Source organism: Trachypithecus francoisi, unplaced genomic scaffold, assembly GCF_009764315.1.
Source record: "Trachypithecus francoisi isolate TF-2019V2 unplaced genomic scaffold, Tfra_2.0 Lachesis_group9, whole genome shotgun sequence".
Classification (NCBI taxonomy): Eukaryota; Metazoa; Chordata; class Mammalia; order Primates; family Cercopithecidae; genus Trachypithecus; species Trachypithecus francoisi.
In genome coordinates, this window is record NW_022681474.1 from 1,449,368 (window position 1) to 1,462,629 (window position 13,262).

At 53.5% G+C, this 13,262-nt stretch overlaps 1 protein-coding gene across 1 annotated transcript in view; it reads right to left on the reverse strand.

The window, feature by feature from the left end:
• Nucleotides 1–13,262, reverse strand: part of JAKMIP3 (Janus kinase and microtubule interacting protein 3) — a 94,661-nt gene that overhangs the window by 58,683 nt on the left and 22,716 nt on the right.

Sequence of the window (13,262 nt, forward strand, 5' to 3'; positions counted from 1 at the left end):
ACGCTGGGATTTCTGACTCTGGGCCATGTGCTTTCATCTAGGTGCTCAAACCTTTGTCCATACCGTCAACCATCCACAAACCGGCAGTGGGTGCTCAAAGTCCATTTATGGGATGAAAAAGTGGCTGAAATCTGGATTTGCCCTGGATCTCCAGCGGCACCCTGGCCCCCTTCCCTGCCATTTCGGGACCCTGGTGCCCCTACCCAGCTGAGCGGTTAGGCCTGTGGTGGACTCCTGCCCACTTCATAGCGTTTGGGTCCCTGGGAGATTGCTCTTGTGACTCAGGGTTCCCGCTCACCTGGCTGCCCATGCTCCCCACAGCCCCCATCTTCTGGCCTCACAACTCTGGAGTGCACCCACAGCCCTGTCCTCTTCCCTCTGTTCCTTCCTGGGCCTCCAAGACCATTACATGCTGCTGGCCCCCAAGCTCTCATCACTGGCCCAGCCCCCTCTCTGGAACTCTGGGGGCCAGGCCTTGGTGACTGTGAGGGTCCTGTGGCCTGCATGCGGTGGGCTAGCCTGCGAGGCTGCCTCTCCGGGACCCCCACTCTCTGACCCCTCTTGGGTCCGGCCAGTGGGTAGCCCCAACAGGACACAGGGAACATGACCGCAGAGGCACCACTAGCAGGCCCAGGAGGTCCGTCTGTGGCCCCCACTTCTGTTGGGAGGTGGCCCTGCTCCCAGGCCGCATCTCTCATAACAGATGCCCCCCTTGTCCCTACAGACGCAGGATGGAGTCAGCTGTGTCCCCACTGGCCCCGGCTCTTCCACCTCCCCCGCCTACTCAGAGAAACAGCCCTGGGTAACCTCTTGGCCATGCCCCGGGCATCATCTGCTTCCTGCCAGGACCTGAGGAATACAGCCACACAAGGGACAGCTCACGTCTCATCTGTCCAAGCAGAACCCTCCGCCGCAGCCCTGCTCCCAGGAAATGGCCCCTCTCAGCCAGAGCCTCTGCTCTTGGCTCCCATCCTTCCTGACGTCCCACTCCCAACTGTCGGCAAACCAGTCAGCTCCTGCTGTGGGTACCCCCAAGCCTGCCACCTGCTCTCCTGCCCAGGGCCATGTCCTCTTCCAACCCACCTCCCCTTGTTGTGCCACAATCCCACAGAAGAGGGGTCCCTTGGAACATAAAGCTCAATGCTTCAGCCCCCTTGGGACTCTCAGGTGCACTTAGAATATAAGCAGGGTCCTTGCAGGAGCCACAGGACCTCATGCCCCATGGAAAGGGCACCACAGAGAATGAAACGCAGGTTGCAGCTCCCACACCCATGCCCACACCCTCTCCCACATTCACACCCTCATCCACACTCTAACCCATGCCCACACCCTTACCCATGCCCACACCCTCTCCGTCCTCACCCACATCCACACCCTCACCTTCACCCACGCTCTAACCCATGCCCACACCCTTACCCAAGCCCATGCCCTCACCCACGTCCACGCCCTCACCCACATCCATGCCCTCACCCACACCCTGAACTTGGCATTTTGTTTTCTTGGCAACTCTGAACTTGGCATTTTGTTTTCTTCCCCCATAGCTGTAGGAATTCTGATTCCACAAAACCTGGACCCCTGACTCCTCCCCGGCCGGATGCCCTCCTGCAGCACGTGGCGTGGCCTCTGAAGGTTCCTGGTGTCATCTCCTCCTGGCCCAGCACAGTCCGTCCCCACGCTAGGGCTTCTGTCCCTGCCCTCCCAGGCACGCCGATTTTGTTACTTTTTTTCACTTTTTGCACAGCGGTGATCACTCCATAAAAGTGCTTATTTCTCTCTTTGTGACTGTCTTGTCTCCCTCCCTTCTGGAGGCTTCCTGGGGTTGCTGGGGGAGGGGTTACTAGGGGACAGGTGGCTGCTATTTCCCCATCAGGACGTGTGGCACTGACTCACTGCTGCTACCTGGCTGGCAGTCCTCCTGTCCTGCAGGGCTCAACCCTGAGCCTTCCTTTTGGTCCGCCCAGACCCCACAGTACAGAGAATTCCCAGCCACCACGCTCTCTCCGAACCTTGCTGGAGGCCCGGAGATTCCACAACTGCACACAGGGCCCAGCGAGCATCGTCGGTCCAGCTGAGTTCTGCCGACTCCCAAGAGGCCGGAGTGAGCAGACATGGTCCTTACTTCGGCCTCCACTTAAGGTGGGACCTCCTGCTTTTCCAGTTCACACTGAGTTCAATGGTAAAAAAGGGAGATTTTCCAGGGCGTTTCTATGCCACTTGGGGGTGGGGACTAGTGAGTCCTCTCCTCCCATGCCGAATCCTCTTCACTCGGGCTCCAGGATGCTCGTGGTGTGTAGGGGAAGGAGGCTGGGGAGGCTGTTCTGCTTACCGTGCTTGTGGGGCTGTGGCTCGGGGACAGGAGGTCCTGTGCGAGGCATGGCAGAGCCAGAACTGACGCCCACACAGTGCCCAGAGGCCAGCTTGCCCCTCCTCCAACCAGGCAATAATTTCACCTTCATGAAAACTTGGATGGGAATCAGTAGAGAAAAGAAATTATGCAGCATGTGCCACAGAGATGGGGTCAATGGTGCCGAGTCTGGTCTCGAACTCCCGGGCTCAGGTGTTCCGCCTGCCTCTGCCTCCCAAAGTGCTGGGATTACTGGCGTGAGCCACCCCACCGGCCCCTTATATCATTTTATTGATGTCCTTTAGTTCCTTTTGAAACAGCCCATCATGGCTTCCATCTGTTTTGGAGCATTTGTCCGGTGTGGTTTCATTGTCTGCAGGATGCTTTTCTACTTCTTATTTCTTCTTGTTATAGTAACTTGATGAGATTTATTTTTCTGTTGTTCACTTCTGTTATTTCAGTCTTCCTGAATTTCCCTGAAATATCTAACTGGGTTCTGTGTCATGTCACCACTTGTAATTCCACACAGTGAGCTCTGGTGATTATTCTCACACCGCTCCTGAGATCCACAGGTGGGCCAGATGTCGGTAAGTTGTGGCCATCTCCCCACTGTCCCCCAGATGACCTACAGTCATCCCCCTGGCATCCCCCAGGAGCCATGGCACTGCTATTTGATGCCATCTGAGTTAACCACAGGCAACCAGAGGCTGGTAAATCTGCCCAGGGCTTGGGGACAGGCCTAAAGCAGGAGACGCCTTGTGGGGTGGAAGGGATCTCTGGGCAGAGGCACAGGGTGGGGGCAATTGGGTGCTGGGCTGTTCTTCATCTCTTACTCCACAGGGGATTGTCACACAGGGCCAGGGTAGAGAGTCACTGTTTAAATAGAGCACCTAGAGTCTGAACCACTGACATCTGAGGCTCCACCCTTAGAAGTCTAAGGCAGGGGAGACCCACGAGGCCTGCTGATTGCTCAAGCCTCACCCATCCTGTTCCCCTCACCCTACTCACGTGCAGACCACACACATGCACGCACAGGCACACATCACACACATATGCACATACACATGCACATACACGCACACACCACACATGCACACATCACACACATGCAAGCACCACAGACCACACACGCACACACCACCCACACGCACACACCACCCACATGCATACACCACACACACCTCACACCACACACATGCACACACACCACACACATGCACACACCAGACACCACACACCACACACATGCACACACAGGCACAGAGGCACACACCACACACATGCCCCCACACATACACACATGTGCACACATACACACGTGCAGACACACACATGCACACACCACACACATGCCTACACACATGTGCACACACTCGCACACACTTGTGCACACATGCACACAAAACACACATGCCCCCTCCACATGCATGCACACACATACACACATGTCCGCACACACACACATACACACGCACACATACATGCACAGGCAGAGATGCGTGCACGCACACCTAATGGGGCTTGGAAACCTTGCGGTTTAGGCCATCACGGGGCTCTGACATGTGTGAATGAGGCATTTAACCAAAGTCGTTTCTGAAACATCCACTAAACCTACTTCTGAAAGAGTCAAGGATGACGTCTCCTTCCTCTCACGCCTGCCCAGATTGGGTCACATTTTGTGAGCCCCAATGTGCTTTTCCGCCAGTTCAAAACAAGCACCACCCTGATCTATGGGACACCAGGTGTTTGTGCGTGTTTCTGACGGATGTTCCATCCCTCCCTTAACCAATGGGCTTGGGCAGCCACACTGGTGTGGCCCTGTCCAGCTGCAGGGGTGAAGTGGGGGTGAAGCAGGGGTGACCTGGGGGGAAACCAAGCCAGAAAACCAGCAGGTAGCCACAGGCCTGGCCACCCTTCAGGGGTAGAGTCCAGACAGCATCGGGACAGACCCTGAAAGGTGGACAAGAGCTGGAAGTGTGGATACTGGCCAGGCCCCGAGGCCCACATGTGGGCAAGGCCACATTTTCCAGTGGACAAGGCCCCAGTGCAGCGAGCCCAGCCCAGCCTGGCCACCCAGATGCCTCCGTCCTATGCCTAGAGACAAGGTCACCCACGTCGCCTGCAGACCTGTATTTCAGCAGTGACAGGCGCCCCTATTCTCCCTCCCTGGGCCAAGATTGGCTTCAACCCTCAGGCCAGACCTGGATGCCACAAGGATGGACCATTCCCCACTCGTTCGGGTGAGATCCAATGACCAGCACAAAGTGGTACAAAGCCAGCGCTCCCAGGACAGGTGGCCACAATGCACAGTCCTGACCAGGCCGCACCTGGATAAGGCCCTGAGGGACACCTGAGCAGAGGTACCATTCAGGCAAACCTGAGGTCACCCACCAGAATCTGCAACACCCTGAACACCTGAGCAGCAGGTACCGTTCAGGCAAACCTGAGGTCACCCACTGGAATCTGCAATGTGCTGAAAGATTTTATCAGTTGTTATTCATGAGAATTGTTGGCATCTGAATCAAAAATACCTTCCAGGAGTTGAGATTGTGTTGTTACTGTTTTAAACCGTGGAGAAAAGGCACTTCTTCTAACAAGCAACAAAATAGCCCAGCAAGGGTCCTGTCTGGGGTTGGGGGAGGACATGCTGTGGGGGGTCCTACGTTCAGACCACAGTGCGGAGACCCCCTGCCCACCATGGGCCAGGTTCTGCTGCCAAGGGCCTTTCTCTCCCACTCCGAGGAGTTTCCAGCGCATCCGGCCCAATGCCCGCTTATGGCTGGACATGGCCATACTCATTTATGATGTCACCAAATGTTCACGGCTCCAGTGGGAGCTGGAGGACTGCTGAGCCCTCAGGGCTGCTCCAAGGTTGATAGAATCTTTTTTTTTTTTTTTTGAGACGGAGTCTTGCTCTGTCGCCCAGGCTGGAGTGCAGTGGCCAGATCTCAGCTCACTGCAAGCTCCGCCTCCCGGGTTCACGCTATTCTCCTGCCTCAGCCTCCCGAGTAGCTGGGACTACAGGCGCCCGCCGCCTCGCCCGGCTAGTTTTTTGGATTTTTTAGTAGAGATGGGGTTTCACCGTGTTAGCCAGGATGGTCTCGATCTCCTGACCTCGTGATCCGCCCGTCTCGGCCTCCCAAAGTGCCGGGATTACAGGCTTGAGCCACCGCGCCCGGCCAGGTTGATAGAATCTTAAATGAAATGGACAAAGGTCCTTTCAATTTTTTTCACGAGTAACTTTTAGTCAAACCACATTTCTACCAGAAACAACATTTTTCTCTACAGTCTTATTTCCAGAGAAAGTTTCTTCCGCTAACCTCCAACAATTGCTCTAGAATTTGGGGTCCTCTTTGGAGACAACTATTTAAGGACTATTTCCTTTATGCAAATGACAAACACTGAAGGGGAACACACCAACCTCCTCTACCAGGCCTGTCCTGCTGTCACCGAGTCACAGGTCAACATCTCTATTTTAAACCAGCCGTGATGTCCCCTGAGATGACTCCAGGATCATGCAGAAAACTAGAGTTCAAGATCAGGGCTGTGGCGCCTAGAAGGGCCCAGATGAGTGCAGCTGGGCTGACAGGCGGCTGTGGGAGACCTCCTCTGGGCCGCTGGTGGGATCCCAGCCCATCCATAGCAGGGGGCCCAGAGAGCCCCTCTGATCACAGAAGTATATCACTGGCAGGACCCCAGCCGCGATCGCAGTGACCCGCCAGGGTGACCCCAGCCGCGATCGCAGTGACCCGCCAGGGTGACCCCAGCCGCGATCGCAGTGACCCTCCAGGGTGACCCCAGCCGCGATCGCAGTGACCCTCCAGGGTGACCCCAGCCGCGATCGCAGTGACCCGCCAGGGTGACCCCAGCCGCGATCGCAGTGACCCTCCAGGGTGACCCCAGCCGCGATCGCAGTGACCCTTCAGGGTGACCCCAGCCGCGATCACAGTGACCCGCCAGGGCTGGAGCTGGCTGCAGAGCGAGTATATGAACGGTGCTCAGCGCTAATTTGAGCAGATTGGCATTTGGCAGCTCGGGGAAATGTTTATGGAATCGGAGCCGCACCAGCCAACACTTCATGCATAATTCACCCTCGCCCGGATCATGCAGCCACTCACCACGCTTTTCCCATGTCATGGAAAAATATGTATTCATTAGATTGGTTGAATGAAGAAATGAATTCATTGAGGAACGCTCCATTCAAATATTTTTTAAATCACTGGATTTCTATATATCATCAGCAAATAATTAGGAATGAAAATATCAAATGTACCATTTATAATGGTATCCAAAAAATCCAACACTTGAATACGTGTTAGAAAACGTGCCCAAGACCTCTGTGCTGAAAACTACCAAGTGTTACTGACAGAAATTTAAAAGGATTTAAATAAACGGAAGAATATATCATACTCATGAATCCAAAGACTCAACATTATAAACATGTTTATTTTCCTCAAATTGATCTATAGATTCAATGCAATTCAATGTATAGAAGCTGTTATAAAAATGCAAATCTCCAAACGGATTCTAAAATGTAGATGGAAATGCAAAGAACCAAGAGAGAATAGAACCCAAAACAGACTATCAGGGAGCTTCCGTGACTAACAGCCAACTTTTGCTGTTTGGGCACGGTGGCTCATCCTGTAATCCCAGCACTGTGCAAGGCAGAGGCAGGAGGATAGCTTGAGGAGTTCAAGACCAGCCTGGGCAACACAGTGAGATCCCGTCTGTACAAAAAATAAATGAAAAAATTAGCCAGGTGCGGTGATGCATGCCTGCAGTCCCAGCTACTTGGGAGGATGAAATGGGAGGATTGCTTGAGCCAGGGGGTAGAGGCTGCAGTGTGCTATGATCGCACCACTGCACTCCAGCCTGGGTGGCAGAGTGAAATCCTGTCTCAAAAATAATAAGTAAACTTCCGCCATGCTACACAGAGGCAACCACCATTCATTTTTTTCTCATGAGTCTAGCAGTCAGCTGGAGTCAGGTGGCCTAGGCTGGGCTCAGTGGGTACCACGTGGCACTTTTCCTGGAACTGGCCACTGGTCTAGACACAGCCTCCTCACAGAGAGGACAGAGGTGAAGGAGTAAGCAGGGGACACAGAGGGCTGGGCTTGGGCCTGGCCCAGGTCACTGCTGCACTGACCAGAAAAAAGCAAAGCTCTGCAAAGTCGCACGGCACAGGCATCCTCCCGGAAGAGGCAAAGGACTGGCCGGTAACGCTGACACAGGCTCACACCCGGAAGAGGCCAAGGACTGGCCGGTAACGCTGTCTACGACACAGGCTCACACGCATGGCCACAGCTTTATTGGAAAGGAGAAGCTGCAAGTGCAGCGGGTAAAGCCTTTTTTACAGGAAAGGTGCCAGGTCCGTCTCATATCCACAATCATATCCTACTCACGTCATGTGCCAAAATCAATCCCTGCTGGGTTTCCGATTTAAAATTGAGAGGTAAAACAACACGGCTTCTAGAAGAAAACATAGGAGAGTGTCTCCATGACCTGGTACAGGTGAAGATTTTCCTCAACAGGAAAACTCCACAAAGCCCTGCTGTCCCTTTCCCAGGCTTTTCTTAGCCTGACAATGAGGAGTTCCTCTATTAGCAAATATTCTTCCTCAATGAGATTCTAATGGCTGCAGGGCAGTCTGCTGCGTAAACACAACTTAACATCCTTAGCAATTTCCTCAGGTCGGGACAGCCAGGTGCCCGCTTTGTTCCTTATCATTAGCAGAGCTCAAACCAACACCCTGTGTATCCGCTGGATTCTGCTTTTCCTAACGGTGGAGTCGCTGCCACAGAAGCCTGGCACATCTCAGGGCCGTGCACTGGCGGCCAAGGCACCTGCAGAGAAGCTTCCAGCAGCTTCTGAGAGCATGGACTTCTCCATCCAATCAGCGACCCCAGGGATCTGCCGAGTATAAAAGCAACTGGGTGCGTTCGACTTTGTTTTGATTTGCATGTCCTTAAATAATACTGCTAATGCTTTTGGCCATTCACAGATCTACCTCCTGAGCTTTATCACAGAGTCCTGGGAGGTGCAAGTTCAATCTCCTAAAGCAGGCCAAGAGTGGCTAGTAAGCCCTGAACTGAGGTGACAACTGCTTTCAGACCAGGGACATACAGCGTCCTGGTCACTAGGTAGGTGTATTTCTTGTACATTTCAGTAAGTCATGCTTTAGAAAGTGGGAAGGTCACAGTCTTTCAAACCCTAGCTGTGCATGTTCTCTGATGAGAACTGTCTGTTTCTTTCTGAGGAGTAGGAAAGAATGGAGCAGCCAAAGGGGGCAGAAGGGAAAGACAGAGGGATTGGAGAGAGGGGATTCGCAGCCAGGCAGCGGGAGGCTGACCAAGAAGCGGCAGCCGGGTAGTCGGACGCATCCTCCATGTGAGCCGGTGTCGGAGGGGAGGTGGAGAGCTGCTCTGTCCAAGGAGACACGTGGCTGTGGACAAGGAGAATCTGAATCCCAGACTCTTTATGGGAACTATTTCCCCACTCCTAAAGGCTCAGAACATTCAGGTACCCACAGTAATAAGCAGACAGTCCCCAGGGGAAGGCAGAGACTTTTTTAAAATGCAAGACATTCATGTAAACCAAAAGAGCCACGTGGGACTTTGTAGACAAAAACACTGAAGAAAAGAATACAACTGAACAAAATAAGGAACCAGGAAAAGAGACCCTTCTTAAAACCTAACAGCCCAAAAGAACAGAGGCGGGATGGAATGTTCTGGAAGCAGACGTGAGGCAGGTGAAGGCCAAGAGCACGGCCTTCTCGCTGCCCCCTCTGGGCTTCCCAGCTGATGAGCTGAGTGCCCAGGACGGGTCCCAGCCCCGTCTCCCCTGGCGCTGTTCTCCGGGCAGTATCTCCCACCACCCGGAGACCCTGCTCCCACACCTGAGACCCGTGTGCCCCGTGGGACAGTGGCCACCTATGCTCACCGCCAACATGGCAGCCCCCGCCTGGATGCTGGTGTGAGGCTCCACGGTACCCTGTCCCATGCAGAATCCTTGATGTTCTCCGGCCCCCAGTGCCCATTATCCCGCCCAGATGCCACCTCAGCAAAGGGCAGCCCAGCCACTGCTACTCAGACCCGAGCCTGGAGCATCCCATGCACCATCCACACGCACACTCTACCCCCACCTGCCCACACCTCCTGGCCCCTCTCCCTCATGTCCCAGAGCCATTCCACACACCGTCCACCCACAGACTCTACCCCTGCCTACCCACATATCCTGGTGTCTCTGCCCTGTGCCCCTCCACAGCTGCCACCCTCAGCCACAGCATGGACCTCTGAGCAGCCGCCTCCCACTGCTCTCTGCTCCCCTCAGCCCCTCCCACAGCAGCCAGAGGGTATGTTTAAAACGTCAAAATATTTTAAACAAACATATTTACAATATATAATATGTAAATAGAAGTCAGGTCATGTCCAGCTTTAAGGCTCCCAGAGGCTGTTGGCCATGCCTGGAGCATGACCCAAGCTCCCTGCCTTGCCACGGTGGGATGCCCAGTGATCCGGGGAGGCTGGCTTTCCTTGTTGTTCCAGCATAGTGATCAGTAACCCCCTTTCTCCCTCCAAAGTGTCCCCATGTGGACCACAGGTTACTAGGCCCCCTCCTGCCCCACACCTGCATGGACCCGGGGCCCATGGCCACCTTTGCCGACCTCTCCTGCACCTTCCCCATGAGGGCTGCACCTGCCCTGGCCTTCCTGGTGCTCCAGGTCACACCCATGCCCATTCATCCCATTTCTACCTGGGCTCTAGCCCCACCTGGAGCCTTTCTGTGCTCATGGGGGGGGTCTCTGCTCCAAAGCCACTTCCTCAGCAGTGACCCCAGCACCACCATGTCTGCTGGCTCTGCCACCCCTTGCCTCGGCCCCTGTCCCCATCATTGCTGCCTCCCTCCACAGGCCTGCAGGGGCACAGTTGCCCGGGACACATTTCCTGTGGGGGCAGGAGGCCGGAGCTTCCATGGGGTCTCCCACCTCTAAGCAGGCCCCCCAGTTAAAGCCGGGATCTTGTAGGACTTCCCGGGCACCTCTGAAAGGTGTGACTGCTGTGAATTTTCTCTGCTCCCTGCACTGGTTCCTCATCAAGCATGCAGTTCCAAGAGGCGGGGCTCAGCCTGCAGGAGGGTGGCCAGTGGCCAAACCCTGGAACAGGCATCGGGGCCCTGTTGTGCCCAGGCCAGAGCTGCAGCCTTCATGTCCACGACAAAAACACGGTGACTTACATCCTCACGACATGTACAGCTCTTCCCCGCTTTAAAGGAGCACACACTGCACCTTCCTCAAGACAAGCTCAAGATAAGGCTGAGTTCACATCCCTGCAGTTCCCACGAGAGCCCTTCCTGTGAGCCCCTCCCCTTCTTCACTGGGAAGGGTCCCATCTCACTCTCTCAGACAGCTGGCACCTGGAGAGGGGTCAGCTTTTATTTAAAACATTTTATCTTTGACTTATCAAATCTCAGTCTGCTCAAGTCTTCCTCGCTGATCGATTAACCATCGGACTGAAATCCGAAATGCTTTTTCCAGAACTCACAGGAACCTTCTTTACCCTGAAAATTGCAGCCTGCAAAATCTGATGATGCAGTTGCGGAATTCTGACGATTCCTGATAAAGAGATGAGCTCCCGAGTGCATGGCAGCCCAAGACCGTGGCAGAGGAACAAGTAGCACCCCCTCCGTTGGTTGCTCAATGTAAACTGATTTAATCACCATGTGAGAGGAGAGCACACCTTCCCTTAACCGCAGGGAAACTGCACAGAAGGCAGGGCCCATCTATCGGTGGGCCCACGCTGGGATCCGGCCTTGGGAGCTGCGAAGGCTCAGGCCCTGCTGGAGGCACCGGCAGCCCAGGAGCACCTGCCCATGCCTGAGCTGGTGGAGGCCGCCAGATGCCGCCTTGGCCACCAGTGGGCTGTGGGAGCTTCCAGGGCATGGCTGGATTCGACTGGCTTGGGGGCTGCCTGTCCCCTCCAGGCTGCAGGAGGCCAGTGGAGCAGGTCGGTCTGTTCTGGGAATGGCTCCTCTGGCCGGTCATTGATTTCCCTCTTGAGGTCTAGAACTGGATTCTCCCCAATGGGTGCTTCTGAGGTATCTGGATCTGCTGGAAATGAGATAGGAGGCTCCGGTTCCACAGCTGTAGGTCTAGTTACAGATTCCTGTCCTGGGGTTGTAATGACGATATTACTTTTGGCATGGACACAGTAAAGACTTCAGAAGCATTGATGCTGACCATTGCAATGACTGAATTCCTATTTTCTCTTCCCTACTTGGCCATGACTTATGCAAGTGTTTTGCAGATCAAGAATCCCCATGTTTGTGGTAGAGGCCAAGATGCTGTGTGAGCTGCAGAGCTGCAAGAGCCCAGGGGCCCCTGAAGGCTTCCCATGGTCCTGTTTCTAACCACACAGAAGCTATAGCCTCGAGCCCTTCCCAGCTCAGGAAGACTCGAAGGTCAACCCAGATGGGATAGTCCATTTATGGAATGGAGTAGGGAGAAGAGAAAGCCCAGGTGGGAGCTAGAAGAAAAGGGGCTGGAGGCTCCAGGCCCTCAGGATCCTCAGGGCCCGCAGGTGCAATGAGCTGAAGTCTCATTACTGTCGGTGAGACCCTTGCTGTCACTGTCAGGCCAGAAAGATGCCTGGGCACAGGGGGACCCAGACCTCTCGGCAGGCGCGCAGGAACAAGGGCAGGCAGCCGGGCAGAGAGCTTCTAGTTTGCTTATATTTGAACCCAAATGAGGTAATTTTTAAATTGTGGGTGGTGCCTATCTGCCTGTCTGCCATATTATTTTCTGTGTGCACACAATCTTTTTTAACCTCGAATGTTTTTAATTAAAAAAAAATTTTTTTTTTGAGATAGTCTTCTCTGTCACCCAGGCTGGAGTGCAGTGGCACAATCATGGCTCACTGCACCCTCGACCTCCTGGGCTCAAGTCATCCTCCCACGTAGCTGGGACTACAGATGAGTGCCACCATGCCGAGTTTTTAAAATATGTATATGTGTGTGTATAATATATATACACGTGTATAATATATACACGTGTATATATGTACACATACACATATAACATATACATACGTGCGTGTGTGTGCGTGTGTATATATGTATATATATATATTTTTTTTTTTGGTGGAGACCAGGTTTTGCCATGTTGCCCAGGCTGGTCTCGACCTCCTGGGCTCAAGTCATCCTCCCACGTAGCTGGGACTACAGATGAGTGCCACCATGCCCAGTTTTTTAAATATATATATGTGTGTGTATAATATATATACACATGTGTATAATATATATACACGTGTATAATATATAGACACGTGTATTATATAGACACGTGTATAATATATAGACACGTGTATAATATATAGACATGTGTATTATATATACACGTGTATAATATATAGACACGTGTATAATATATGTACACATACACATAACATATACATACGTGTGTATGTGTGCGTGTGTATATATGTGTGTGTATATATATATATATATTTTTTTGGTGGAGACCAGGTTTTGCCGTGTTGCCCAGGCTGGTATCGAACTCCTGGGCTCAAGTGATTCTCCCGCCTCAGTCTTCCAAAGTGTTGGGACTACAGGTGTGAACCACTGCACCTGGCCTTGAATATTTTAAATGACGCTTGGCTGGGAAGGTCCAGGTTTGGCTTGGAGGCACCAGTGGGAGACAGGACCAGGTAGGAGAAGAGCAGGTGAATGAGGTGGGGGAGGGTTGGGCCAAGGAGGCAGGGGAGGGAGTTAATGAGTTAGGAGCAGGGTGAGAGAATGCTCTGGGGTCTTGGTGGCCCAGGGGCTCTCTCTTGTCCAAGGCGCCACCTGTGTCCCACCCATTGTTTTTCCTCTCCAGCCCCCTGCTTCAGTTAGCTGCAGACCCTGGAAGTTGAGGAGACAAAGA